Source organism: Triticum aestivum, chromosome 3A (assembly GCF_018294505.1).
Source record: "Triticum aestivum cultivar Chinese Spring chromosome 3A, IWGSC CS RefSeq v2.1, whole genome shotgun sequence".
Lineage (NCBI taxonomy): Eukaryota > Viridiplantae > Streptophyta > Magnoliopsida > Poales > Poaceae > Triticum > Triticum aestivum.
Genome location: NC_057800.1, coordinates 697,496,994 through 697,502,419, shown reverse-complemented (window position 1 = coordinate 697,502,419; position 5,426 = coordinate 697,496,994). Strand labels below are relative to the sequence as shown.

The 5,426-nt window shown below is 41.7% G+C and overlaps 1 pseudogene; it reads left to right on the top strand.

Annotated features, from left to right (window-relative positions):
- The first annotated feature begins 3,235 nt into the window (after positions 1-3,235).
- Positions 3,236-4,733, top strand: LOC123063300 (uncharacterized; annotated as a pseudogene).
- The last annotated feature ends 693 nt before the right edge of the window (positions 4,734-5,426 follow it).

Here is a 5,426-nt window from a genome sequence, read left to right as displayed (position 1 = left end):
GTCAATTGATGTAATTTATTTATTTATTTTCAGCATTGTGTCTTATCCTGTCATCCGTAAGAAAGTTGTAGATGAATTAGTACAATCACAGCGTGGAAATATTCATATTTATTTTTCTAAGAGAGTTGGCATAGTTGCCATGGAGGAAGGGCAACCAACTAATGGCAATTCAGAATTTGATCAGTGAGAATAAAATATCGAAACCAACAGCAACGATAACAACGTAAGTTGCTCTGAGCATGTAGGTAATTCATTGGATATACATGCACAGTCAGCTAGTGATCATGAATAACCAGTTTATACTACTGATATTTATGAAAAATTGGGATAATCCTGATACAAATACAAGAAACATCTTAGTTGAGAAAGGGTCCATGAGAGAGGACAAAAAATGGCATACCATCTAAGATGTTATTCAAATTCTCATTATCATAGGAAATTAAGCAATGGAGAGGAACATGATAAAAACGACTATTTTATTCAAAAGATGTTGACAAAGCTTTTTGCTTCCGCTGTAAGATCTTCAAGTCTAGCATTAGTAGGAGTTTATTCCAAAGATGTTGACAAAGTTTTTTGCTTCTACTATAAGATCTTCAAGGCTACCATTAGCGGGAATCAGATATCCTTAGCACATGATGGATTAGGACATTTTTAGGTAATATGTATAATTTGTTCGATATATACTGATTTTGGATGGTTGTAGGTGTTAATGGTATTATTTCATACATATGCATATTAATTTGTATTGTTATGGTGTCTACATTAAGGGCCCCGGGTTTTAATCTCGCCCCGGGCCTCCAAAATCTCAGGACCGGCCCTGCTAGGGTATACCTCTGGTAGTTGGCTGTATGAGGTTGTAAAGGTTTAGAGACGATGTTTGACAAGATTGAAGCTTGGTTTAGGGTAGACCTCTGGTAATTGGCTGGATGAGGTTGTAAAGGTTTATGGGGAGAAGGATAGATTTGCATGTGGTAAACACTTGAGGGTGAGAGCTAAATTTTCTATATATGAGTCCCTAGTTTGAGGATTTTTCCTTTGTTCTTCTCCGGAAGACAAGGCGGTGACTTGGTTTTGACTTTTAAATAAGAGAGATATATATAGTACCACTCCATCCTAAAATAAGTGTTTTTGATTTAGTGCAACCGAGTGATTGAGGCATTCTTCATTTGTAAGTTTACACACATATTTTTTTTGAAGGAAAAGCATCATGGCACTTAATTGTGAAACTATCAGAGTTACATCCTTCAAGACACGCGAAAGAAGAAAATTAGGTTGTTCATCGTCCCACCAATACATCAACTGGAGATCGCAAGGCGAAACAATTCAAGCACCCGACAGAACAACAATTTCTATCAAAGTACTGGCGACGAATTATCAGAGCAAGCAAAGCAGTCCTATGAGGACGCAAGATTAGATGTGGAAGAAGCCGGGAAGTGATGTTATTAAAATTAATGTAGATGCGGCGTATCATTATGAAACACTTTCGGGTGCAACAGATGCGATTGCTTGCGATGGAAAAGGTAACTTTATAGCTGCAGCTAATTGGTTCCTTTTACATATTAGCTGTGTCAATGCAATGCAGATAACAACAATCAGGAACGGATTATACTTAGCAGGACGAATCGGATGTAATAAGTTGATGATAGAATCTGACAACAGTTCTGCAGTGGAGGCAATTCAACTGGGAGGTGACCATGTGTGTTCTGCCGCGGCTATAGTGCTCGAATGAAGGATCTAGCCCTGGATTTTGTAGAGATATCATATGCTCACGGTCTCCAAGAAGCAAATGAAGTGGTTGATGTGTTAGCGAAGACTTTTTTTACCGGGAAATGTTATGCGTTATGGGACTCTATGATCCATGATTTTATTTCTCAAACTCTTGTAAATGACCTATTGATCATCTGAGAAATAAAGCACATGCTTTCAAAAAAAAAAAGAACATAAGCATGCCTAGCTAGATAGTGTGCAGAATTATTGACTTCCTCAGATAATGCTGAAAACGAATCAAAGATACACCAAGTGCGAGCCGGGAACAACCCGGAAGAGTAGTAGCATATGGTGCCAATATATTTGAGACTCCATTGCACATGTCAATTATCTCCAAGCAGTCAGATTCAACGATGATCCTTGAACACTCAATCTGTTGAACAAGTTGGAGCCCACGTCGAAGTGCCAAAGCTTCCGCCAACATCGCATTTGCTGTAATTTGCTAATACACATATTTTATTGAAAGCACTGTCCTGTGTTAAGTGGCTTTTCTTTTGACAAGTCCTTTATTTTATTGAAAGCACTGTCCTGTGTTAAGTGGCTTTTCTTTTGACAAGTCCTTTTGGTGCAATGACAAAATCATGAAAGCACAAGTGTCATATATATATATATATATATATATATATATATATATATATATATATATATATATATATATATATATATATATATATATATATATATATATATATATATAAATGTTTCCTACAAGCAGTGGTAGTTACCACCACTTGCGTTTTGTATGTTGTATGTAGTATCTGTCGAAACCGAGAGTATGTACGTGTACTATGTAGTATATAACAATGATTAGGTAGTATATATACAAATTTTTAGGTAGTATGTACCATTTTTTGAGTATGCTCTTTTTTACGTACAAATATGTACGTATTTCACAAATATAACAAAAACTATGGGCTCATATGCAATTTTTTCATGTAACTTGTTTTGAAATATCTTAAATATAGTATATAAACATATTTAAAATAAAAAATAGTATATATAGTACCACATGCTAGTATATGAGACATGTGGGGTAACTACCACTGGGTGGTAGGATGGATTTTCCCTATATATATATATATATATATATCTGTGTGTGTGTGTGTGTGTGTGTGAATGAAAAATCACGAAAGCACAAGTGTCATATATATATATATATATATATATATATATATATGTGTGTGTGTGTGTGTGTGTGTGTGTGTGTGTGTGTGTGTGTGTGTGTGTGTGTGTGTGTGTGTGTGTGTGTGTGTGTGTGTGTGAATGAAAAATCCATAAAAAAGTTATAATCTTCGGTTAAAAAACATGGTGTAGAAAGGAAAACAACAGTTAAATAGTAGTATGAAGCGAATACCTTTTTTTCCCGAGGGGATGAAGCGATATATTGAAAACAAAGAAGTACTACTAAGTTTCAAAAAAAAAAAGAAGTGAAAATGAGCTATGCTTGCTGAAAATCTCGTCACATACTGCTCTGCTCCTTTCGCTCGAAAAAAAAAACTGCTCTGCTCCTACATCGAAGAAGAAATCCCTCTCCCTCTGCGAAAATCCCCCAAAATATGGACGGCGATAGGCGGTCTCCGGCGGCGGCCGCGGCCGCATCGGCGGCATCGGTCCTCGGCGACGACGACCTGCTCCGCGAGATCCTCCTCCGCCTCGGCTTCCCCACCTGCCTCGTCCGCGCCGCCCTCGTCTGCAAGCGGTGGCTCCTCCACGCCTCCGACCCGGCCTTCCTCCGCCGATTCCGCGAGCGCAACCCGCCCCGCCTCCTCGGCTTCTGCCTCCGCGGCCTCGACGGCTATTCTTTCGTGCCGCTGCCACAGCCCCCGGAGCTCGCCGTCCCCATACACCGGGCGACCTCCTCCTGCGCCGCCGCCTTCGCCAACAACATCCATCTAATCAAGCACTGCCGGAACGGCCGCCTCATCACCGAGTCCTTCCACAACAAGGCAACAACACGCAGGCACGCCCTCCTTGCGCCGCTGCTCGCCGGGGAATCCGCAACCTTCCCCCCGCCGAACCCGCCACACTCCCGTGACTGGGACGGGCGCGCTCAAGTCAGATTCATTGAGGTGTTCCTACCCGAGGATGGGGGCCTCGACGGCATCACCTTGGTGCATCTCTGGAATGTCGGTCGGAAAATCTATGCGGAGGTGTGCGTCCTGGGGTCCGACGGCTGGGGCGTCCCTGCCAGCGCAGAGATGGAGCTCCCTGCTCACATGGAGCTCGCTGCTCAGAGGTATGACGAACGCTTCCTTGCTGATATGCTACCACCCGTCCTTGGCAAGGTCTTCTGGGGGGTTCACCCTGGGTCTAGATGTGGCAACGGCGAGCTTTTTCACCCTTGAGCTCCCAGATGGAGTGCAGAACAACTATAAGCTCTCATGTGCGGAGAATTCTGGGCTCTATCTTGTCGGTGCAGACGGGTTTCAGCTCAGTGTGTGGCTCCATCCGATGATCGGCGACGACGATGGTGCAGGAAATTGGCGGCTGGTGGATACATTTTGTGTCCATGAGACATGCACACGTCTCGTGGGTCATTATCGGGTGCCTCTTTTTAATTTTATTGCTGTTGATTTTGTCGGGGACAATGCCGACTTTGCAATCTTGGATCATCCAGCAAGCGACATTCTCTTTTATGTTCATCTCAGGAGCAGGGTGGTTGAGAAGGTGTATCAGAAGCCGATAAGTTTGTTTACAACTCTGGCTGCTGGTCGCCTACATATCTCTCCTGTTATGATGACCTGGCCACCTATCTTCCCGGCACTGAACGAAGGACATGATCAAGAGGAATGACCCTCCTGTGTTTGATCTTTGTAATATCGTCACCGAGTATGACTTCTGCTGTATAGGAGGGTATGTATCTTCCTAGAACACTAGATGTTGCAGTCATGTATGTTGGATAGTAAGAACCTCTGTTCATTTCAATAAAAAAGCCTCCCTGAAGTTTGCTGAGGTGTATTGCAAGATATCCAGTAGAACTGCACTGAATCTTCTATGCTTCACCGCAGTCTGTATAAGATATTGCTTATATGAAGACTTGCTGCTAACGGTTGGTGGTGCAGAAAAACGTTGTAAGATGGCACTGCAAAGAATTACCTATGATGTGTTTTTAGAAAACTTCAGAGCATCTACCTATGATGCGTTTGACATTGCATTGTCTAATAACTTTTTGTCTACTTTGATATCTGCGTAACACATTTTTGTCTACTTTTGTTGCTATTTTTTCATAGCAGATAACAAAAAAGTTCTACATCGCAACACACTTGATCTTCTTTTTATTATACATCCTTTCACTAACTTGGTTCCTATCACAGAGAAAGTATGAGGTAAGTTGGGGCTTTCACGCGCAACGAAGTTTTTCCAATATCAAGTTTGTGCGCAACTGTCACCGACAATGTGGATAGTTTGAAAGTGTCATAGGATCCTGATATCCATATAGAGGATTAAAGCAGTTTCCATTGGAACTTTTTCACCCATCTTTGTTGAAAACACCATCGGAGTCGTGATGGCGTAGCGTATCATCGTATCCTGAACTGGGTTTTCTTCGCAAGTGGTAGCTCCTTGGTGGAATGACAAAATCATGAAAGCAAAAGGAGAACTTATCATGTATATATACATGTGAAATTCCATGATAACCGTCTCATGCTGAACTAAAGTTC